The sequence below is a fragment of the Balaenoptera borealis genome (assembly GCF_965194805.1).
Source record: "Balaenoptera borealis genome assembly, chromosome: 13".
NCBI classification, from domain to species: Eukaryota; Metazoa; Chordata; class Mammalia; order Artiodactyla; family Balaenopteridae; genus Balaenoptera; species Balaenoptera borealis.
Window position 1 is genome coordinate 23,678,405 of NC_138870.1, and position 24,732 is coordinate 23,703,136.

The 24,732-nt window shown below is 38.8% G+C and overlaps 1 long non-coding RNA gene across 1 annotated transcript; it reads left to right on the plus strand.

Annotated features, from left to right (window-relative positions):
* Positions 1-2,652: 2,652 nt before the first annotated feature.
* Positions 2,653-24,732, plus strand: LOC309610016. Its single transcript, XR_014233704.1, has 2 exons — positions 2,653-3,305; positions 17,760-24,732. It is a non-coding gene; the product is annotated as an uncharacterized lncRNA (long non-coding RNA).

Here is a 24,732-nt window from a genome sequence, read left to right on the forward strand (position 1 = left end):
TACTGTTTTCCATAGTGGTTGCACCAATTTACACTCCTACCAATAGTGTACTAGGGTTCCCTTTTTGCCACCTCCTCACCAACATTTGCTATTTGTGTTCTTTTTGATAATAGGCATTCTGACAAATGTGAAACGACATCTCATTGTGGTTTTGATTTACATTTCCCTTATGATTAGTGAAGTTGAACATCTTTTCACATTCCTATCAGCAATCTGTATGTTTTCTTTGGAAAAATGTCTATTCAGGTCTTCTGCCCATTTTTCAATTGGGTTGTTTGTATTTTTTTGGTATTGAGTTGTATGAGCTGCTTATATATTTTGGATATTAACCCCTTATTGGTCATACTGTTAGAAAATATTTTCTCCCATTCAGTAGGTTGTCCTTTCATTTTCTTGATGGTTTCCTTTGCTGGGTTAAAGCTTTTAAGTTTAATTAGGGCTCATTTGTTTATTTTTGCTTTTGTTTCATTTGTCTTAGGAGACAGATCCAAAAAAATATTGCTACAATTTATGTCAAAGAGTGTTCTGCCTATATTTTCTTCTAAAACTTTCATGGTATCAGGTTTTAGATTTAGGTCTTTAATCCATTTTGAATTTATTTTTTATATGGTGTGAGAAAATATTCTAATTTCATTCTTTTGCATGTAGTTGTCCTGTTTTCCTAATATCATTTATTGAAGATTCTGTCTTTCCTCCATTGTATATTCTTGCCTCCTTTGTCATAGATTAATTGACCATAGGTGCATGGGTTTATTTCTGAGCTCTCTATTCTGTTCCATTGATCTATGTGTCTGTTTTGTGCCAGTACCATGCTGTTTTGATTACTGCAGCTTTGTAGTATAATATGAAGTCTGGGAGGATGATACCTCCAACTTTGTTCTTTTTTCTCAAGATTGCTTTGGCTATTCAGGGTCTTCTGTGATTTTATTAGGATTATTTGTTCTAGTACTGTGAAAAATGTCATGGGTATTTTGATAGGGATTGTATTAAATCTGTAGATTGCTTTGGGTATACAGACATTTAACAATATTAATTCTTCCAATCCATGAAAATAGGATATCTTTCCATTTCATTGCATCTTCTTCAATTTCCTTCATCAATGTTTTATAGTTTTTAGAGTATAGGTCTTTCACCTCCTTGGTTAAGTTTATTCCTAAGTATTTTATTCTTTTTGATGCAATTTTAAATGGGATTGTGTTCTTGCTTTCTCTTTCTGATAGTTCATTATTAGTGTATAGAAATGCAACAGATTTCTGTAAATTAATCCTGTATCCTACAAGTTTACTGAATTCATTTATTAATTCTAATAATATTTTGGTGGAGAATTTAGGGTTTTCTTTATGGAACATCATGTCATCTGAAAATATTGAAAGTTTTACTTCTTCCCTTCCAATTTGGATGCCTTTTTTTTTTTTTTCTTGTCTGATTGCTGTGGCTAGGACTTCCAATACTAAGTTGAATAGAAGTGGTGAGAGTGGGCATCCTTGTCTTGTTACTGATTTTAGAGGAAAAGCTTTGAGCTTTTCACCATTGAGTATGATGTTACCTGTGGGTTTGTCATAAACGGCCTTTACTATGTTGAGATATGTTTCTTCTATACCAACTTTGATGAGAGTTTTTATCATGAATGAATGTTGAATTTTGTAAAATGCTTTTTCTGGGTCTATTGAGATGATCATGTGATTTTTATCCCTCCTTTTGTTAACGTAGTATATCATATTGATTGATTTGCAGATATTGAACCATCCTTGCATCCCTCAAATAAGCCCACTTGATCATGGTGTATGATCCTTTTTATATATTGTTGAATTCAGTTTGCTAATATTTTGTTGAGGATTTTTACATCTATATTCACCAGAGATATAGGCCTGTACTTTTCTTTTTTTATAATGTCTTTTTCTGGTTTTGTTATCAGGGTCATGGTGGTCTTTTAGAATGAATTTGGAAGTGTTCCCTCCTCTTCAATTTTTTGAAAGAGTTTGAGAAGTATAGGTATTAGCTTTTCTTTATCTGTTTGGTAGAATTCCCCTGTGAAGCTGTCTGGTCCTGGACTTTTGTTCGCTGAGAGTTTTTTTGATTACTAATTCAATTTCACTACTAGTGATTAGTCTGTTCCTCCTGATTCAGTCTTGGAAGATTGTATGCTTCTAGAAATTTATCCTTTTCTTCTTGATTCTCCTATTTGTTGGCCAGAACTATTTGTAGTATTCTCTTATAGTTTTTTGGTATCTCTGTGATGTCAGTTGTAATTTCTCCTCTTTTATTTTTTATCTTTATTTGGGTTTATTTGGGTCCTCTTGTTTTTTCTTGATGAGTCTGGCTAAAGACTTATCAATTTTTTTATCTTTTCAAAAAACCAGTTTTTGGTTTCATTGATTTTTTTCTTTTTTTTTTTTGGTCTTTATTTCCTCTCTGATCTTTATTTCTTTTGGGGGAGCTTTGTTTGTTCTTCTCTTTCTAATTCCTTTAAGGTGGTAGGTTAGGTTGTTTATTTGAGATTTTTCTTGTTTCTTGAGGTAGGCCTTTATTACTATAAACTTCCCTTTCAGAACTGCTTTTGCTGTGTCCCATAGATTTTGGAAACTTGCATTTTTATTGTCATTTGTCTTGAGGTATTTTCTGATTTCTTCTTGGATTTCTTCACTGACCCATTGGGTTTTTATTAGCATGTTGTTTAGTCTCCACGTGTTTGTGTTTTTCCTATTTTTCTACCTGTAATTTATTTTTGGTTTTATACTATTGTGGTTAGAAAAAATGCTTGATATAGTTTCTATCCTCTTAAATTTGTTGAGTCTTGTTTTGTGGCCTAGCATGTGATCTATACTGGAGAACATTCCATGTGCACTTGACAATAATGTGTAATCTGCTCTTTTTGGATGAAATGTCTGATAGATATCTCTTAAGTCCAACTGGTCTACTGTGCCATTTAAGACCACTGTTTCCTTATTGATTTTCTGTCTGGATCATCTGTTCATTGATGTAAGTGGGGTGTTAAAGTCCTCTACTATTATTGTATTATTATCAATTTCACTCTTTATGTCTGTTAATATTTGCTTTATGTATTTAGGTGCTCCTGTATAAGGTGCATATATGTTAACAAGTATAGTATACTTTTCTTGTATTGTTCCCTTTATCATTATATAATGCCCTTCTTTGTCTTTTGTTATATAGACTTTGTTTTACTGTCTATTTTGTCTGGTATGAGTATTGCTAACCCTGTTTTCTTGTTTCCACTTGCAGGAAATATTTTTTCCATCCCCTCACTTTCAGTCCATGTGTGTCTTCAGTCCTGAAGTGGTTCTCTTGTAAGTAGCATATAGATGGGTTTTGCTTTTTTTTAATCCAATCAGCCACTTTATATCTTTTGATTGGAGCATCTAGTCCACTGACAATTAAAGTAATTATTGATAGGTATGTTCTTATTGCCGTTTGTTACTTGTTTCCTGGTTGTTTTGTAGTTTTCTGTCCTTTTTCTTTTTGTTTCTCCCTTTGTGGTTTAATGATTTTCTTTAGTGGTATGCTTGTGTTCCTTTCTTTCTAGTTTTTGTGGTTTTTGATTTGTGGTTACCATGGGGTTCATAGATGTTGACCTATAGCTATATCTACTTGTTTTAAACTGGTAATCACTTAAGTTCAAATACATTCAAAAGATCTAAATTTTTTTACTCCCCTCCCCCCCGTTTTGTGTTTTAGATGTCATATTTTACATCTTCATGGTTATTCGTTCACTGTTTATTGTAGTTATAGTTGATTTTACAATTTTGTCTTAATTTTTTTGTCTTTTAATATTTTTACTAGCTTTTTTAAGTGGTAGATCCACAGAATTTACTATATATGTGCCTTTACTACTGCAATTTTCCCTTTCCTATAGAGTCTTACTTCTTTTCCACTTAGAGAAGTCCCTTTAACACTTCTTTTAGGGTAAGTTGATAAAACTCTTTCAGTTTTTGCTTGTCTGAGTTCTTTATCTCTTCTTCAATTCTGAATGACAATTTTGATTGGTAGCATATCCTATGTTGTAGGTTTCTCCCTTTCAGAACTTTCATATATCATGCCACTCCCTTCTGTCCTGCAAAGTTTCTGCATAAAAATCAGCTGCTATCTTATGGGGGTTCCCTTGCATGTGACTCTTTGTTTTTCTCTTGCTGCCTTTAGAATTATCCCTTTAACTTTTGCCACTTTAGTTATGATATGTCTTAGTGTGGGTCTGCTTGGTTTCATATTGTTTGGGACTCTCTGTGTTTCCTGTATCTGTATATCTGTTTCCCTCCTCAGATTCAGGAAGTTTTCAGCCATAATTTTATCAAATACATTTTGACCCCTTTTCTTTGACCCCATTTCTCTCACTCTTCTCCCCCTGGGACCCTTATAATGTGGATGTTGGTATGCTTGATGTTGTCACAAAGGTCCCTTAAACTGTTCTCATTTTTTAAAATTTGTTTTTCTTTTAGCTGTTCTGATTGGGCAATTTCCATTATTCTATCTTCCAGATCACTTATGTGTTCTTCTGTATCACCTAGTTTCCTTTTATTTCCTTCTAATGGGTTTTACATTTCAGTTATTTTATTCTTCATGTCTGAATGGTTCTTTTTTATATTTTCTAGTTCCTTGTTAAAATTCTCACTTTGGTCATCTCTTTTCCCTAGTTCATTTAGCATTCTTAGTACTAATGCTTTGAACTCTTTGATAAATTATTTATCTCTGTTCAGTTAATTGTTTTTTCAGGTTTTTTCCCTTGTTCTGTCATCTTAAACCAATTCCTCTGTCTCCTTACTTTGCTTAACTTTCTCTTACTCTATGAAGTTAGGTGAAACAGTTACCTATCCTGGTCTGGAAGGGGTGTCTTTGTGTGGGAGTGTCTCTATACAGTCTGTGTGTGCCCAGTGACTATGGTGAAGAGCTGTATCTGAAGTGAGCATGAGTCACATCTTCCCCCAGGGTTTGCTGGTAGCTATTACCTTGGTAGGAGGTGGGGCTGGAGACAAAGGGGCTAGAGCCAGAGCCAGAGCCAGAGCCAGAGCCAGGTGTGAGCCACGGCTTCTCCTCTGCTTAGTGACCAATGCCACCTTATTAAGGGTTGGGTGTGTCCTAAGTTGCTGGAGAAGAGGTCCTGAAGGTCGAGTCCAGGCTGGTTTTGTTCCCTCTAAGCGTGTGTGTTCTTCCCCCTCCCAGCCTTGGCACCTTTGCCCCAGAGGGGAGCAGTGCTGGAGCAAGAGGGGCTGGAGAGGGCACCCAGTGTGGGCCCACACTGGGGTGGTTCTGGCACACCAATCAGAGTTCCAGATTGCTCCTAATCTGTTGCCTCCACATGCGCCAGGAATAGTTGCCCTCACCCCATTTCAGATGCTGGGTCTGAGGCAGCTTCATTCTGCTAAGCCCTGACTGCCTTCACCCTAGTGCTGAGATATGCTGTAGAGCGAGAGGGGGCCAGAATGCGTGCTCAGCTTGGGCTGGGGTGGTCACTTCCAGTCTGCTTCCTCTGCCTTGTTTTGGAAGTAAACAAGTATGTGTGTGCTCTTCACGAATGGAGTCTAGGTTTCTTACAGCCCCACTGTTAGTTCTACTGGTTTTCAAACCAGCTAAGAGGATTCATCCTCTCAGTGTTGGATCCCAGGGCTGAGTGCCCAGTAAGTGGTTTGAACTGCTCACTCCCCAGGGAGGACCTCTGACTTTGTAATCCTTCTCTTCTGTGTCCCCTCCTAGGGGCACAGGTCCCCAACATGATCACTTCTCTTCTCTTCCTATCCAACTCTGCATGGATCTTTCTTATAGCCTTGGTTGTAGAAAAGTCTTTCTGCCAATTTCTCATTTGTTTTCAGTGACAACTGCTCCACATGTAGATGTATTTTTGAAGTGTTTGTTGGGGGAGGTGAGCTCTGGGTCTTCCTACTCTGCAATCTTGATCTAATTCTATTTAATTTTTAATGACTAAAAAGCAAGATTTTTTTTTTTTAAAGAATATCATATCTTCAAACTAGGAATGAAAATTTCAAAAGTGGGAAGAGAAAGAAAGTTCTAAAACACTGTCCTACTTTTAGGGACTATTATAAACCAAAATGATTAAAAAAATTGAATAACTAAACAAAAGGGATGATGTAATTATTAATATGCTATCTACCTGGTATTTTATACAAATGAGAAACATGGCCACTCAGGCCCACTACCGAGAGTCTGGCTCTCACTTAACTCTAGATTTTTGTGTTTACATAGGTACAATTTTGGTGAGCATTTATTAAATTGGTCCTTTTCAAGAGATTATAGAAAATAAATCAAGTCTTTAAAAATCATAGCAACAGTTGCTGTGAATACGCAAGTTTGCAAAACATCTTAAGGCTTAATGTTTTTCACTCTCAGATATGTGTGTTCACAGGAATACCTGTTAAAAAACTAAATCTAGCCTTTCTATAACAGAAGAACATACTGTATGGTGCAAAACCTTATAAAGACCTGATTTCTTTTTTTTTTTTTTTAAATATTATCTTTGGTGTCTTTTTTTTTTTAAATTTATTTATTTATTTATGGCTGTGTTGGGTCTTCGTTTCTGTGCGAGGGCTTTCTCTAGTTGTGGCAAGCGGGGGCCACTCTTCATCGCGGTACGCGGGCCTCTCACTATCGCAGCCTCTCTTGTTGCGGAGCACAGGCTCCAGATGCGCAGGCTCAGTAGTTGTGGCTCACGGCCCTAGTTGCTCTGCGGCATGTGGGATCTTCCCAGACCAGGGCTCGAACTCGTGTCCCCTGCATTTGCAGGCAGACTCTCAACCACTGCACCACCAGGGAAGCCCCAAGACCTGATTTCTTAAACATAAATTAACATGGAAATAGAATTCACCAAAAAAAATGTACAACTCCACAATGGTTCTAAATATCTGGTCCTGGGATAAGTAACATCAGTATCACCTGGGAGCTTGTCAGAATGCAAATTCTTGTGCCCCACCCCAGGCCTACTGATTGAGAAACTCCGGAATTGAGGCCCAGTAATCTGTGTTCTACCAAGTTTTCCTGGTGATTCTGATATATGCTAAGGTTTGAGAATTACTCTAGTTCACATCTGCTATTAGTTTGATCTATCTTACCTAGACTCTTTGAAGTTTCTCATTCTGTGTGATCTTGATAATAATGGAATTTCCCCACACTTGAGGAGCAGAATACAGAGGCTGTTTTCCAAATATAACATCTAATGAGCAATCAGAAATGACCCTCCCTCTGTAGCAAAATAGAGTACAAAAATTGTCTCTGTATTTTTAGAACATAAAAAGATTTGCTAGCATTTTCAGGAAAACAGGCCAGCTAGAAAATATCCATTCTGTTGTCACTAAGTTTAGATGATTGCTCTACAACTAACAAATAAAAGGGAAAAAATTACAGGATAAGAGTATAGTATAGCTATGAAATTGACTAATATCTGTGGCAGCTTAAGAAGAAAATAGTGCAGCTCTTCCCCACCTATGAAAACAATCCAAACTCATATAAACAGAAAGAGGACATTTTAAATAGTGAAGGCTGCCCCCAAGCCAAATAAGAGAGTATCTTTGCTCTTGGGATTGAAGGGACATCCCACCCCACAGGGCAGATCCAGTGGCTGAGCCTCTGTAGGAGGCTGTCTGCTATATAGAGGTGGCATCTGGTACTGGGCCATGGTGGGTGGCTTGAAGGCTTTAGTCACAGCCACCACCTTCTGAGGGGTTCCTGAAATCTACCTGCCCTCTGTAGACCTTCACATTCACCTTCATAGCAGTGTGAATTTTGCTGAAAAATTGGGTTCCCTAACCAGGCATTTGAAAAAAATCCTGGGTAATATATCCATTTGGGGAGACACTTCATAATTTTCAGATTATAATGACACTCTCTCTAGGGCAGAGTTTCTGTACCTTGTCACTATTGACATTTTAGGCTGGGTGATTCTTTGCTGTGGATGGCTATTTTGTACACTGTAGGATGCTCAGCAGCACCTCTGGCCAATACCCACTAGATGCCAGTAGCAACCACCATGGTGACAACCGAAAACATCTCCAGACATTGCCATTGTCTTCTGGAGGAAGGGGTGCGAAATCTCTCCCCTCTCTCCCAAGTTGAGAACCACTGCTCTAGAGAGATCGTTTCCCCTTTTTGTTAAAGTGGGTAGGAAAAAAATCACCCTTCCTTTTTTTTAATCTTCATTAAAACCACCACTCCTTTGATCACTCTCATTTTTCCTTATTTATCCCCTCCCCTCACGCATCCTCCCTTCTTCCCCAAAACACATAGAATCTTTACTTCCTTCCACAACTGGACTGGTCCTCAAAGGCTATCGTTTGGCTTACTCTTAATCAATGTTCAACGCCCTCGCCCCATTGTCCTTCAGCCTTACGGAACTCCAGAATATCCCAGTTCTGGATCAGTTCAGCTCTCTGACGACCCCACACCTACACTAGGACTACTGAATAATATCACTTGAGAAAATCGTAGGTCTTCATAAATTCGTGGTCTCCCACTCATGAGCCTCAGTGAGGCAGCCTGAAGTTCTTATTTCTCTTCACCCACCTCCATCTCTTCCATCCTCACCTTGAGTGGGGAGCTCATACACACATTGGAACGGTGTTCAATATTAACAACAACAAAAAGTTGTTTGGGTTTGGTTTGGTTTTGTCTTATTAATACTGCAGATTGAAGAATGGAAAATGTTGGAGGTGGTAGAGTGGGACCGTAGGAGTGACCCACTGAATGGACCCACACTTACCCACCACAATGAGCCAGGAACAGTCATTTCCCAGCCCTGACCCTGAAGGGCACATTCAGGAGGGATCTAATAGGAGAGGAGTAGGAAAAAAATGAGGTGGGGGTAGAAAAAAAAAGCCAGGGAGAGAATGTGCTACTGGATGCCTACTTCAGGCTGATTCTGTATAAATTTGTGACCAGATGGGCCATAAAGTAAAGTTTTACTCCATCTATTGACCCCCACATATGGTCCTAGTGAGCTAGCTAAGGGTAAGGTTGTAATATTGTGCTCTCCTGGTAATGGACTGTATCCACATGCCCTTTCAGGCACTGCAGGGCATGACAGTAAGGCTACACATATATTTCTAAAGCCAGTTGTCTTGCCCATTTCCATTAACAGCTATTTCAGACCTTCCCCACTTTCTTCAAACCTTTTATGTTACTGCTTTGTCTGTATTTATGAAAGATAACTTTGCATATCACTTCACCATGTTCACCATAAAAACAATGCAGAAACCTTCGTATTTGATGTGGTCAGGACTTCTCATTATTTGATTAACTGAAAAGGTTGATTAAAATAGAGAATTATGCAGAGTGATATCAGCAGGATGGCAGAGTAGGAGACACTAGATTTCATCCTCCCATGGAGGGAAAATAAAACAATGGGACACCTATCCATGAATGATAATAGTCCAGTGAGGGCTTAAGAATCCAATTAAGAACCTGCAGCAACACAGGGGAGCAAAAACTAGAACTAACCACACAGAAAGGACGCTAAGAAGATCGGCATAGCTGAGACACCTGGAGATGGCTAAGAACAAAGACAAAGGCTGGGGTTTAACAGTATCAGCCACATGGTAGTTGCCACCAGTCCAAAGCAGCCTGCTCTACAGAGGATCCTGAGAGCCTTTGCCACCAAGGACCTCAACTCCTGCAGCATCTAGCAGCTGTGGACTCCCCATAGCTTCCACAGCAAAGGACTCCACAGTGTTCATCAGCATTGGACCACAGCAGCCTGCTATGTAGAAGACACTGGCAGCTTCAAGGTAACCAATAGCCATCAAGGAAACCAACAGCCATTGCCACCACAGATCCCCATAGAGGGGGACATTGCTACTGTCACCCTTAAAGAAGGATCTGCTGTTACCCAGTCCTGGGAGCAGGGCCACCCTCTCCTAATACTGTGCATACCCTATACCCCAGAGCTGTGGCCACTCTGCTCAGACCATGCTCCAAACCCCAACTCCATAGCTGCTCCACAAACACCTGCGCCTCACACAACATTACCAATGTTGCAGCAGGGATTCCTATGACCTGGACACTGACACCACAACCACCCCAGAGCCAAGAGCTGTAGTCCTTCCACATGTGCCAGCAAACCATAAGAGTATCAGCAGTTATTTCAGCAGAAATGTTGCAGGCCAGGAGGGAGTGGGATGAAATACTCAAAGTGCTGATAGAAGAAAGTGCCAACCAAGAATACTCTTCTGAGCAAAGTTGTCTTTCAGAATTGAAGGAAATATGAAGAGTGTTCCAGACAAAGAAAAGCTGAGGAAGTTCATCATCACTGGCCTTACAAGATAGTTGTTTATGGGAGTTCATGATGAAACAAAAAGACACTAATTAGTAACAGGAAAATGTATGAAAGTATAAAACTCACTGGTAAAAGTAAACATATAGTTAAATTCAAAACACACTAGTGTTGTAATGTGCCTCACCCATACTCGAAGACTAAAAGATAAAAGTATTAAAAATAACTACAATTTATTAATGGATACACAAGGTAAAACGATGTAAATTATGATATCAAAAACAAAATATGTAGGGGGCAGTGTAAAAATGTAGAGCTTTTGTATGTGTTCAAAGCTAAATTGCTTTCAGCTTAAAACAAACTTATAAATGTTTATGTAAGTCTCATGGTAACCACAGAGCATAAGAGTATAATAGATGCACAAGAGATGAAGAGAAAGGAATCGAAGCACACCACTACAGAAAATCATCAAATCACAAAGGAAGAGAACAAGAGAGGAAGAAAGGAACAACGAACTAAAAACAACCAGAAATCAATGAACAAAAGAGCAATAGTAAGTTCATATCTATCAATAATTTGTTTAAATGTAAATGGTCTAAATTCTAAAAGACAGAGTGGCTGAATGGATTAAAAAGGACTCAACTATATGTTGCTACAAGAGACTCACTTTGCCTTTAAGGATACACATACACTAAAAGTGAAGGGACAGAAAAATATATTCCATGCAAATAGAAACTAAAAGAAAGCAGGGGTGGCTAAACTTATACCAGACTAAGTAGACTTTAAGCCAAAGTCTGTTATAAGAGACAAAGATGGTCATATAATGATAAAGGGGTCAATTCATCAAGAGGATATATTAGTAAATATTTCTATACCCAATATAGGAGAACCTAAATATATAAAGTAAATATTAACAGATCTGAAGGGAGAAATAGGCAGCAATACAACAATAGTAGAGGACTTTAATACACCACTTTCAAGAATCCAGACAGATCATCTAGACAGAAAATAAGGAAATATTGAATATATACTACACACTAGATCAGATGAAGCTAAGAGATATTTACAGAATATTCTATCCAACAGCAGCAGAATACACATTCCTCTCAAGTACACAGGAAATGTTCTCCAGGATAGATCATATATTAGTCCACAAAAGAAGTCTTAACTTTAAAAATATTGAAATCATATTAAGCATGTTTTCTGACTATATTAAGCATTTTTTCTGACTATAAATGTATAAAACTAGAAATCAATCACAAGAAGAAAATTGGAAAATTCACAAACATAGAGATTAAACAACATGCTCCTGAACAACCAATGGGTCAAAGAAGAAATTGAAAGAGAAATCAAATAACACCCTGAGACAAATGAAAATAGAAACAGTGTACTAAAATGTATGGGGTGCAGCAAAAGAATTTCTCAGAGGGAACTTTATAGTGATAAATGTCCACATTAAAAAAAAAAATCTCAAAACGACCTAACTTAACACCTCAAGGAACTAGAAAAAGAACAACAAACTAAGCCCAAAGTTAGCAGAAAAGAGGAAATAAAGATCAGAGCAAAAATAAATGAAATAAAGACTAAAAAGCTAATAGAAAAGATCAATGAAACTAAGCTTTTAAAAAATTTCAAAAATTTTTTATTTTGTATTGGAGTATAGTTGATTAACAGTGTTATGTTAGTTTCAGGTGTACAGCAAAGTGATTCAGTTATACATATACATGTATCTAGTCTTTTCCAAATTATTTTCCCATTTATGTTATTACAGAGCACTGAGCAGGGTTCCCCGTGCTATTCAGTAGGTCCTTGTTGGTTATCTATTTTAAACATAGCAGTATGTACATGTCAATCCCAAAACTAAGCTTTTTTTAAAAAAATAAACAATAGACAAACCTTTAGCTAGACTTAACAAGAAAGATGATGCAAAATTGTAAACAAAAAAGGGAACATTACAACTGGTACCATAGAAATACAAAGGATCATAAGGCTACTATGAACAGTTGTATGCCAACAAAGTGGACAACCTAGAAGAAATGGATAAATTTCTAATAACATATAACCTACCAAGACTGAATCATGAAAAAATAAAAAATCTGATCAGACCAATTACTAGTAAGGAGATTGGGAGGTTTTGATTACTGATTCAAAGTCCAGAAGTAGATGGCTTAACTGTTGAATTCTACCAAACATTTAAAGAATACATACTAATCCTTCTCAAACTCTTCAAAAAAAAATTGAAGAGGGAATGCTTCCAAAGTCATTTAAGAGGCCAATATTACCCTGATACCAAGCTAGATGAGGACACAAGAAAAGAAAATTACAGGCTAATATCTCTGATGAACATAGATACAAAAATCCTCAACAAAATATTATCAGACTGTATTCAACAGCACATTAGAAGGATCATACACCACAATTAAGTGGAATTTAATCCAGAAATTCAAGGATGGTTCAACATACACACACACACAAAATCAATGTGATACACTACACTAATGTGAACAAAGTGGGAGATAAAAATCATATGATTGTCTCAATAAATGCAGAAAAACCTTTGACAAAATTCAGTATCCTTTCATAATAAAAAGCTGTCAACAAAGGTGGTATAGAGGGATTGTACATCAACATAATAAAGGGTACATATGACCAGCACACCACTAACATCATATTAAGTGATGAGCAGAAAGCATATCCTCTAAGATCAGGAAGAAGATAAGGATGCCCATTTGTGCCACTTTTATTCAACATAGTACTGGAAGTCCTAGCCACAGCAAGTAGACAAGAAAAGGAAATAAAAGACATTCAAACGTGAAAGGCAGAAGTAAAATTGTCTGTTTGCAGATGACATGATCTTATATATAGAAAGTGCTAAAGAATCCACCAAAAAACTATTAAAACAAATGAATTCAGTAATTTTCAGGATACAAAATAAACATTAAAAAAATCAGTGGCATTTCTATACACTAACAAACCATCAAAAAAAAAAAAGAAAGTAGTCTCATTTGTAATAGAAAAAAACCCAGTAAAATAATTAGGAATAAATTTAATCAATGTAACAAAAAACCTGTACACTGAAAACTATAAGACATCAATGAAAGAAATTGAAGAAGACACAAATAAATGGAAAGATATCCTGTGCTCATGGATTAGAAGAAGTAATATTGTTTAAATGGCCATACTACCCAAAACAATCTTCAGTTTTAATGTATTCTGTATCAAGATTCTAGTGGCATTTTTCACAGACATAGAAAAGATGTATGGAGCCACAAAAGAACCTGAGCAGCAAAGTAATCTTGAGAGAGAAAAAAAAAAGCTGTAGGCTTCTTTTTCAAATTATATTACAAATATCATGTATTTGTAATATATATTATATTCCAAAGAAGAATATACAAGGGAAAAGGAGCGTCTCTTCAGTAAATCGTGTTGGGAAAACTGAACAGCCACATGCAAAAGCAAGAAACTGAACCCCTACCTTATACCACACACAATAGTCAACTGAAACTGGATTAAAGACTTGAATGTAAGACCTGAAACCATAAAACTCTTAGAAGAAAACAGAGGGTATGCTCCTTGACATCAGTCTTTGCAATGCTTTTTTGGATTTGACACCAAAAATAAAGGCAACTAAAGCAAAATAAACAAATGGGACTACATCAAACTAAAAACACTTCTGTACAGCAAAGGAAACCATCAACACAATGAAAAGACAACCTATAGAATGAAGGAAAATGTTTGCAAATCATATATCTGGTAAGGGGTTAATATCTAAAATATACAAGGAACTCATAAAACTTATTAGCAAAGAAAGCAACCCAATTTTAAAAATGGACAAAGGACCTGAATAGACATTTTTGCAAAGAAGACATACAGATGGGCAACAAATACATGAAAAGGTGCTCAACACGACTAATCATCAGGGACATGCAAATCAAAACCACGATGACATATCCGTTCGTATCTGTCAGAACGGCTATCATCAAAAAGACAAGAGACAACAAATGTTGGTGAGAATTTAAAGAAAAGGGAGCTGTTGTACACTGCTGGTGGGAACGTGAATTGGTATAGCCATTATGAAAAACAGTATGGAGGTTCCTTTAAAAATTAAAAATAGAACTACCACGTGATCTAGCAATCCTACTTCCAAGTATATATATCCAAAGGAAATGAAATTAGTATCTCAAAATGATATCTGCACCCTCACATTTACTGCAGTGTTATTCACAGTAGCCAAGATACGGAAACAATCTAAGTGTCCATCGGGACTTACTGGGCGGTCCAGTGGGTAAGACTCCCTGCTTCCACTGCAAGGGGCATGGGTTGGATCCCTGGTTGGGGAAATAAGATCCTGCATGCCGTGCGGTGTGGCCAAAAAAAAAAAAAAAAAAATTAAAAATCTAAGTGTCCAACAAAATGAACAAATGGAGAAAATGTGAGATATGTAATACTGGGCCATAAAAAAGAAGAAACTCCTGTGACAACGGATGAACTTGGAGGATATTCTGCTAAGTAAAATAAGTCAGACAGAAAAAGGCAAATGCTGCATGATCTCACTTATACAGAGAATCTACAAAGTGGAAATCAGAGTAACAGAGAGTGGAATAGTTACGACCAGGGGCAGAGAAGTGGGAGAAAAGGGGAGATGTTGGTCAAAGGGTACAAACTTCAGTTAGAAGATGAATAAATTCTAGAGACCTAATGTACATCATGGTGACTATAGTTAATAACATACTGTATACTTGAGATCTGCTAAGAGAGTAGATTTCAAGTGTTCTCAAAACGCACAAAAAAAATGGTAGCTATGTGATGATGGATGTTAATTAGCTTGTTTATGGTAATCATTTCACAATGCATACATAAATCAAAACATCACATTGTACACCTTAAATATATAAAATTTTTGCCAATCATACATCAATAAAACTAGAAAGAATTATTGTAAACACACTAAGAAGAAATAGAAAGTCACTTTAAAAATGCTACACGTGGGCTTCCCTGGTGGCGCAGTGGTTAAGAGTCTGCCTTCCGATGCAGAGGTCACGGGTTCGAGCCCTGGTCTGGGAAGATCCCACATGCCGCAGAGCGGCTGGGCCCGTGAGCCACAACTACTGAGCCTGCGCATCTGGAGCCTGTGCTCTGCAACAAGAGAGGCCGCGATAGTGAGAGGCCCGTGCCCCGCGATGAAGAGTGGCCCCTACTTGCCACAACTAGAGAAAGCCCTCTCATAGAAACGAAGACCCAACACAGCCAAAAATAAATAAAAAAGAAAAAAAAATACTACATGTATAACAAACATTTTGTTTTAACCTAAAAAGTGTGCCTCCATTTGTTAATAATTCTGAGTTAGGACCAAGGCATTTTTGGGGGGGTCCATTACCTGGAGTTCTACAGAAACCATGCCAATGATTTATCATTTGTGTTGTCCAATTTGAATTTCTTTAGGTGAAGCAATGTGAGTGGAAAATCCTACTAGATTTTTTGTTTGGGTTTTTTTTTTTTTTTAACTCCAAACATTTAAAGTTGCCTTACCCACACCTACTTTAACAAAAACAAAAAAAGGAAAACAAAAAAGGGCAACTCACCGTTTTAAGATTTTTTCCCCAAAGCTTACCTTTCATAAAAACAACACTTTACATTATCCAAGGCAACGAGTACAACTGGATGAACAGGTCACAAGGGGAACAGTTCCTTCGGCAGAGAGTCTGTGCTCAGGGCTCCTGCCACGCTCCACATCCTTCCCCCAGCCCACCTGTTCACCGGGCACAGGGCCATCCCTCCCTCCTCTTCCCCATCTGAACAGAAGAGGGCTCCTCTGCTTGTCCAAAGATCCCTTCTCCTGGACTCTGCATCTGGTCTCCCAATACCTGAGTCACCTCAGTCCGTCTCCTCTTTTGTTTTCAACATCTCCCTCTTTTCTATCTCTTCGCCTTCGACATTTAAACCTACGCTATTGACGCTTGTTAACAAAGCAATCGTCCTCAGTTCCGTGTATTCCCCGGCTCCTCTTCACAGCTTGCCCAGAGTCCATGCTGCCTGCTTTCAGTTTCTCCCCTCCAAGGCACTTCTTCTCTCACACGCCTCACTGAATTTCTCATCAAGGTCACCAGCAACCTCCTTGTTGTCTCTAGCATTTCTTTCTTTGTAATATTCATTACTGCAGACCCCTTCCTCCCCTCCTTGAATCTGCTTTCCTCAGCTTCTCTGATATCTCATTCCTGGTTTCCTTCTCAGCTCTCTGGCCATTCAAACGTTGGAATTCCTTCAGGCTTAGCCCTAGGCTTTTTCTTTCTATGTGGCCTGTATTCTGTGATCTCATCCACAGCTAGAGATTGCCTACCACCCAATTGCTTCTGATTCTCAAATCTATGATTCTATCCTAATCTTTCTCCTGAGCTCCAGAACTGTGTCTCCAACTGCCTACTGGTTACATCTACCTATTTGTTCCAGAAAGACCTTAAATCTCAACATGTCCAAAATGTAATTCATCCCTTTGCCCTTCCTCCTCAATCAGCTTTTCCTCCACTGCCCCTTGTTTTTCTGTAGCCACAAAGATTTACCCAGTTTTCAAGCCAGACACCTGTAAGGCATCATCCACTCATCACGCCTCTCACTTGATACACCTGATCAACCACATCGTTCATTTGATAAATATTCATCTATCTGCATTAATTCCTGATAGGTTAGAGTTCCACTTTAGCAAACAAAAATATAGGACATCAGTTAAATTTTAATTTCAGACAAACAATGAATAATTTTTTAGTATAACCCGTGCACTGTTTGGGACATACTTATAGTAAAAAATTATTTGCTGTTTATCTGAAATTCAAATTTAACTGAGCATCCTATATTTTATCTGGCAGCCCTATTTCAATTTCAATTACTCATACCACTACCTTAGTTTAGGATACTAAAAAATGAAACGGAAGCCACAATCGCAAAACTGATAACTTGCAACACAAGCTATCTAAGCTTAGTTTGTTACAGCTAAAACTTGTTCAGACCCACATGTTCCAAGAGCACAAAGTGCTTTAACAGTAACTCCACAGGGACCTCTTTATGAGACATTGATATAGTCCAAGCAATTCTAGACTTTGATAAACTTTAGAAACTGCCGAGCTGAGGCTCTCATTCCTCTTTTCTCATGAAAATAATAGGAAGATACAAACACATGTCATTTATTTTATCACTACAGATAGTTATTTACCATCTGCCATTTCTTTTCCTTCCAAAATTTCAGATTCCAGTCAGTTCTCGTTATTTATGGTAGTTATGTTCTATGAAGTCGCCGCGAACACTGTGAATTAGCAAATAGTGAACAGCTGCTCTGAGGGCAAATGCAGGGCTAGGCTTCTGTGAGCCTCTGGTCACAAGTTTGTCATCAACCGATCAATACATAACCACCTTTTATGTGTGTTTCTGTTTAAAGACACCATATTTAATGTATATCAAGACTCCTTAATATTGAACTACCGGCCAACAGCACTGCAACACATGCCTGGGTGAAGCTTACCTAATGCACTTTTTTTTTCTGTAGGGCACATCACAGCCTTCTTGTACAAAGGAACACCAGACAGCACTGTAGCATTCTGCTTGGGGGCTGTTTTAAACAGTGAAATCAACAAAAAAACCCACCAAAATGTGAAAACCATGGTTCCCCAAAGGATGCTCGTTTACGGTATCAGAGCTGAATCAGGAAGGCAGTGCATCACCTTGCCCAGCCTCAGCTGGGAACGTGTGGTCAGGAGACTCAAAATTTCCTCTGCTCTGCGCGAGTCCACAGATGACTGCAAAAGTGCCAAGAGTTTTGATTTTGAAGTTTATAAATAAATTTTTGTGAGTAGGTCAGTTTGCAAATATGGAATCTGTGAATAACGAGGACTGACTGTATATATTCTTGGTTCCTCAGTCACCTCTCCCTCAAGTACCTTCATTCATTCTTGGCCTTCTCTTCTAGAACCCTCCTGGGCCTGCTTTCCTGACGCAAAGTCCTTAATCGAATCCCTTCCCTCCCCACTGTTAAAGTTGGCTAATATCTAACACTCTCTGCAGGGAACATATGTGAGCTCTCAGGAATTGGTTGCAATAAATTCAATAGAATTTAACAGGTCATAGTTGATATGATGCCTGTTCCAGAGATGTTTATGATGTTGTAAAATCTGTTCCTTCATTATATTTAATGAAACTTTAATAAAAGGACTGCAGAGTGGGAGGGTGGATTCTACAGGAAATGAGGATAAAGAAGGCACATTTCTGATATCATATCATGTAAGGGACCACCTACTCTGGGAACTGAAACTTTCTTCCTAGGCCCATGGTTGTAAAATATGTTCTGTGAAGTCTATGGTCCTGGAGTTCTGTTTGATGCCAGCAATCTCAGAGCATGAGAGCCCCCAGACCACTCTTCCTGGGGTCTCTGTATTTCAAACTTTCATCTCAGTGTCCAAGGAGAGATGTACCTGTCGATTGGCCCCAAGTTTCTAAGCAGGTGGGATTTTGGAGTTGAGCATCCCTCATACCATAGGAGATCGCTGGCCTTGGAGTACCTCCTCCAGTGGCTGGCTGGCTGGGAAAGCATGTACCATGACAGCCTTTCAAACGTGGTCCAGATTCTTTAGGGTGGTTTGGGTCTGCCATCTATTGTTTAAAGGTTTATCATTATGAAAAGATGATTCTAACTAGAGCCTACTGAGATAAAAGCTGCTGCCCCATCCCATGCTGGGGAATAGGAGTGTTATTTCAGTGGCTGTGTGCACAGTTCTGTAAATCTATTCCTTGGATTAAAGCCCAGCTAGAGAATGGAACATTTGCTTGTATGCATTCCCTGAAAAACAGTCACAAATGCTCAGACATGAAAGTACAGCAAGGCTGCCCACGGCAGCTCCCCACCTCGCAGAATTTCAAAAATGCCTGTGGTCTCATCAAAACGAACTGTCTGAACAAAAGGAGGTGGGAAGAGCGAAAGGAGCCTGGATACTGGCTGCTTTCTCAGCCTTCCGGCCCCTCCTCCACCAGCCTCACTCCTCCCAGATGTTTTCACTGAACTCCTGTCAGCCTTCTTGGCTTACTCTTTGGCTCACTCCCCAGGGAGCTGTATTCGAGCAAGTATGGCAAATGTGTGAATCAAGAAGAAAGATTGCCTTTTCCTAGTTAAGAAACTTTAGTTTCAGTTTGCTTTTAAAATGATACTTTTTTTCTAATTCTGAAAGTTGTCAGGCTCATTGCAAAAAGTGTTGAAAAATGCAGATAAGCAGCAAAGCAAATCACAAAAATCAAGTATAACCCCGTCTTCCGCATATAATCATTGTTGACATTTTGGTTTCCTTTTAGCCTTTCTCTGTGAATCAGTACGAATAAACATGTTTCCAGTGGGATTATATTGGGTATACTGTTTTGTATTCTGCCTTTTTCCCCACTTGGTAGTATATTCTAAATATTTTGCAATGACATCATTTATCTTCAGATTATAAATTTTTAAAATAGACTTTAGTTTTTAGAGCAGTTTTTAGGTTCAGAGAAAAATCGAGTGGAAGGTGAAGAGATTTCCCATATACCCTTTGCCCCCGCACATGCATAGTTTCCCCATTTTCAGCATCCCTCAAACCACCGTTTTTAATAGCTGCATGGTCTTCCAGTATTATAATTCTCTTAACCAATTCCTATTGTTGAACTTCCCCATTATTTCCAGGGATTATATGCAAAATACGTAGAAAGCATTTAACAGCCCCAGGCATGGGCCAACCAATCAGAATGACCAGCCAGTCAGACCAGAGCTGGGTTCTGGAGGCTTTAGACTGCCAGGCATGAACCTTAGTTTAGTGTTTGAATGGCAGGGATCTGGGGGAGGATCTAGGAGGCAGGCAGTATACGGGGACTTGAGCGAAGGGCTGCAAGCAGCATCTCTTTATCAATCACACAAAAGATTTTCAATATTTTAACTACCCATATGGTTATATTGGTGTAAATTTTCTGAATATCAGAATATTTATCAATATTACAACTAGTACAGCTATGAACATCTTTATAGAGATATCTTTGCACAGATCTCTGATTATTCCCAGATGCACCTTTGTTGAGTCAAAAGATATGATACAGCCCTACAGCTTTTAGTATATAGTTCCACACTGTTTTTCCAAAGTTAACACAGTTTATACTTTTGCCAAGCTTATTATCTCACCAACTTTACCATTAAAACCTATGTGCCGGGGCTTCCCTGGTGGCGCAGTGGTTAAGAATCCACTTGCCAATGCAGGGGACACGGGTTTGATCCCTGGTCTGGGAAGATCCCACATGCCGCAGAGCAACTAAGCCCGTGCACCACAACTACTGAGCTCGCGCGCCTAGAGCCCGTGCTCTGCAACAAGAGAAGCTGCCGCAATGAGAAGCCCACGCACTGCAACGAAGAGTAGCACCCCCTACTTGCCGCAACTAGAGAAAGCCCACGTGCAGCAACGAAGACCCAATGCAGCCAAAAATTTAAAAAAATAATAATAAAATAAATAAATTTATTAAAAAAAAAAAACCTGTGTGCCATGGGGTAGGTTTTTTTGCATCTCAATTCCTCTCAACCCAGCAAATCCACTTATAGGTTATGTATCCAAGAAAAATACTCTTGTATGTACAAAAAGAGGCATGGACACAGACATTCATTGTAGAGTTGTTTATTATAAAAACAACCATCCCCAAATTGAAAATAAAATAATATTCAGGAATAGGGGGAAATGGATGGTTTACATACTTTATAGTAATCCATAGTATGAAATATTATACAACAATTAAAAAGAATGAGGAAGATGTATAAGACTGACATGGAAAGTTCTAAGATATTGAGGAAAAAAAGCAAGTTATAGGACAGAATATGCAGTATCAGCACAGTAATGTTATATTAAAAAGTATTTGAATATGTAATGTAGATATGAATAGATAAGTATCTGGGAGAATACAGATCAAAATATTGATACGTACCTCTGAGGAGAGAAATGGGATTATACGGCAAAATTTTTAGTCTGCATATTTTTATAGTGTTTTAATTCTTATAACATTAAACTGTTTTCATTTTGTGATTTTTGACAATATTCTTTAAAGTATGAAATAAAAGGATTGAAGTCAGTTGTTTTCTTTCTGTCTTTTGTTGTCACTGTTGTTTTTTCTAGCAGAAGAAACCTTTCCCCTCTTAACTTTTAAGTAAAATTCCAACATATGTGAAACCTAAAATCAGCACGGGCTTAATTACAAACCAGCTTCAAAGGTTTGAGATCTGCGCAGTTACCTGAGCCCCACCCTTGATTTAGTGTTCTTCTGCTGCTGTCTTGACAGTCTTAATAATTTTTAATAAGGGGCCCCATGTTTTCACTTTCACTGGGCCCCATAAATTATGTAGGCGGTCATGACAGTAGATTAGACACTCTCTGAGTTCCAAGAGTCTTCTTCGTGCTTTCAAAGTATCAGCACCACCCACTGGCCAACCAATGGTAGGGGGTTTGGGGGATTGGGGGTTGAGGGGGATGGAGCCTTGGAAATCAGCCTCCTCAGCCAGAGTTCTGAGCAGCCGTCAGCACCCAGGTCCTGAAATCACAGCTTTAAATGACTGATGATTTCTGGCAATACATGGGCTCAAGTCTTTGCAGTCAAAAGTGTGTCAATGCCAAGTATGTCTGCAGCATTTTCATTGCATAGCATTTCTTTTCAAATGTCTTCCTGATTTCTGTAGAAATTCCCTCAGAGGACAGGTTAAGCCAAAACCTGCATATGACATCAGAAATGTAATATTTTCTTGTTATCTCACCTTGGAGGAGGTAGGGTGGCTGATGTTTCAGGCAGAGGAAGAATATGAGAAAACCTGTGTTCTACCTTCTTTTTTTTTTCTTTTTTGCATTAGCAGAAAAATTATATTTTCTTTTCATGGTTTACTGATATGGGATTCCACAATGATCCCCTTTTTCTCATTTTACATCAATTGCATTGTTAAAAATGTTTGAGAGAAGATTTTCGTGTGCAGGAGAGACTAATTGCATCTCTGTCCTGCAAAAGGAAGTGAAATGAGTTTCACAAGGCTTGTCTTGGAAAACCCACCCCAGTGCCCCCAAACCAGTTTCCTCTTCTACCAGCTTGCTTAGAAGCCAAACATTCCTTTCTAAAACCTTGCCTGAAACGGTTGTGTTCCTACAGCATGACTGTTTCATGTCATGCCCTTTCATGGGAATACTAATTCCCCATTGCCAGTGGCCTCGTCTGCCTTCCTGCCTTTCTTCCTTTCTTTTCTCTTTTCTGCAATCTGTACCGTACAGAAAAATCACCAAAATGTCCACCACTCCAAAATAGCCTCTTTTAACCTTTGGGTGAACATCCTGCAAATTATCTACGTAAAGTAAAAATATAGATATGGCTATAAATACATATTGACATAAATGCCTTTTGCCATTGCCTTCTTTTCTGTTTAATAGGTTAAAACACCAATTAAATTATAATTGAATAAAATACAATGAAATGTGTCAGAAAAACTATCTCCACATCAAGTCCTATTTAAGTTCGAACTTTTATGTTGGCATTTAAGACAGTTCCCATTCCCTGGAAGATTTTCTTCCCTATTCTTCATTTATCTGAATAATATTCAAGTCATACTCACTGTGTGAAATTCTTTAAAAATATTAGAACAGCTGTCCTACCCCCATGTAGGCATCCATCCAATAATCCCTTATCTCCACGATCCTGTAGCAATCCTATATTTGCCACTCAACATTTGCCATTCAACATATACTGACTGTTGTTGTTATTTACCTTCTTCTAAACTGAGGTAGACTGTCTTGCACATCCTTTTATCCCCTGCCTTCTTTAGCACATTGTCCTAGATTCAATAAGCAGCTGATGAATATTCGATAAGAGGGGTGAAGATTCTGTTACCACCACGTAAGGGAACGTCACGCAGATATTGATTCCTAAATATCTGTGGAGGTGCAGGCACCACTTTCCCTAATCTTTCTCTCTCTATGAGCTCCCTAGCAATTTCTATATAGTTCCAACTCTGACATCACTCTTGTTTAGGGTCTAATGGAGAGTTTGGGCTTCCAAGATCTTTCCTTAACATCATAGGGCAAAATACAGTTTTCCTCCCTCTCCTTCTTATGCCCTTTCTCTCTTTCAACTCAATATCCTTAAAAACAGTGACTTTGGGCTTCCCTGGTGGCGCAGCGGTTGAGAGTCTGCCTGCCGGTGCGGGGGACACGGGTTCGAGCCCTGGTCTGGGAAGATCCCACATGCCACGGAGCAACTGGGCCCGTGGGCCACAACTACTGAGCCTGCACGTCTGGAGCCTGTGCTCCGCAACAAGAGAGGCCGCGATAGTGAGAGGCCCGCGCACCGCCATGAAGAGTGGCCCCTGCTTGCCGCAACTGGAGAAAGTCTTCGCACAGAAACGAAGACCCAACACAGCCAAAAATAAATAAATAAATAAATAAATTTTTAAAAAAAACAAAAAACAGTGACTTTATCATTTTATTAACGGGCTGGAAGCCAGGGGCTTCCCAGATGCAGAATGAGTAATGTTCTCCTTGTGTGATCAAGACCTTCACATGAGGTTTTATGTATTCTATTCCTTCAGGCCGTCACTTCTCTTTTTTAGTGCCCACTGTGCTCCAGGGACTGTACCAGGTGCCTTCTACATAGCATTTCACTTCCTACTCACAATAAACCTTCAAGGTCGATGTTCCTCCATTTTGTTGATGAAAAAAGGGAAGCTCAGAGACATGAAGTAGCTTGCAGGGATCTCTCTGTCCTGGCAAAGTTTTAAAAGAGGCACATTCAAAGCAGATTCGATGAACTAACTACTGGCTTCACAACAATGTTAGTAAATGAAAATATTGCAGAACCCTCCAAGGAAAGGTGCTCATTAAAAGTTCCTATTCCTTTGAGAACATGCATAAACACATATTCACTCCTCTCTGGCTTTCAGTCCTGAAATCTCTGGGCCCTCAGTGAGGCCTTTTGCCAACATATCCAGGGCTTAGGGTTTTCACAGGAATCCAACATCCTTCTTGATACTAAGGCCACCTCTCAGGACTCGCTGGGCTGGGGGTGGCCTGGTGACAGGCAGGGAGGACAAGCTGGGACCAAAACTCGCTGGGTGGGACGGATGCTGGGGTTAGACCTTGCTGAGGCCTGGGAGAAAGCCCATTTCTGAGCACCTAGAGATTATGACAGTGGACGAGAAGAAGTCGTTCAAGAAATCTGCCAAGGTCAAGAATTCCAAGATTCAACAGTGGGGATGCCCTATGACTGTGGTTGCTGCTGTTTAGGGGAGCTTCCTGTGTGCCTGGAACTTTACTTACAGTAGCTATGGTCTTTAAAAAGGGTTTCCCAAAGTGTGGTCCATGTGACACAGTGCTTTGAGCTCAGAAGCAGCTCTGGTGGAGTCAAATGAGTGTGAGAAACAAAGTGTACTATTTTCACCCCACCAAAAAAATTAGGTTATTAAAGCCTCTAAAAATAGAAAAATAAGGAACAAACAGACAAAC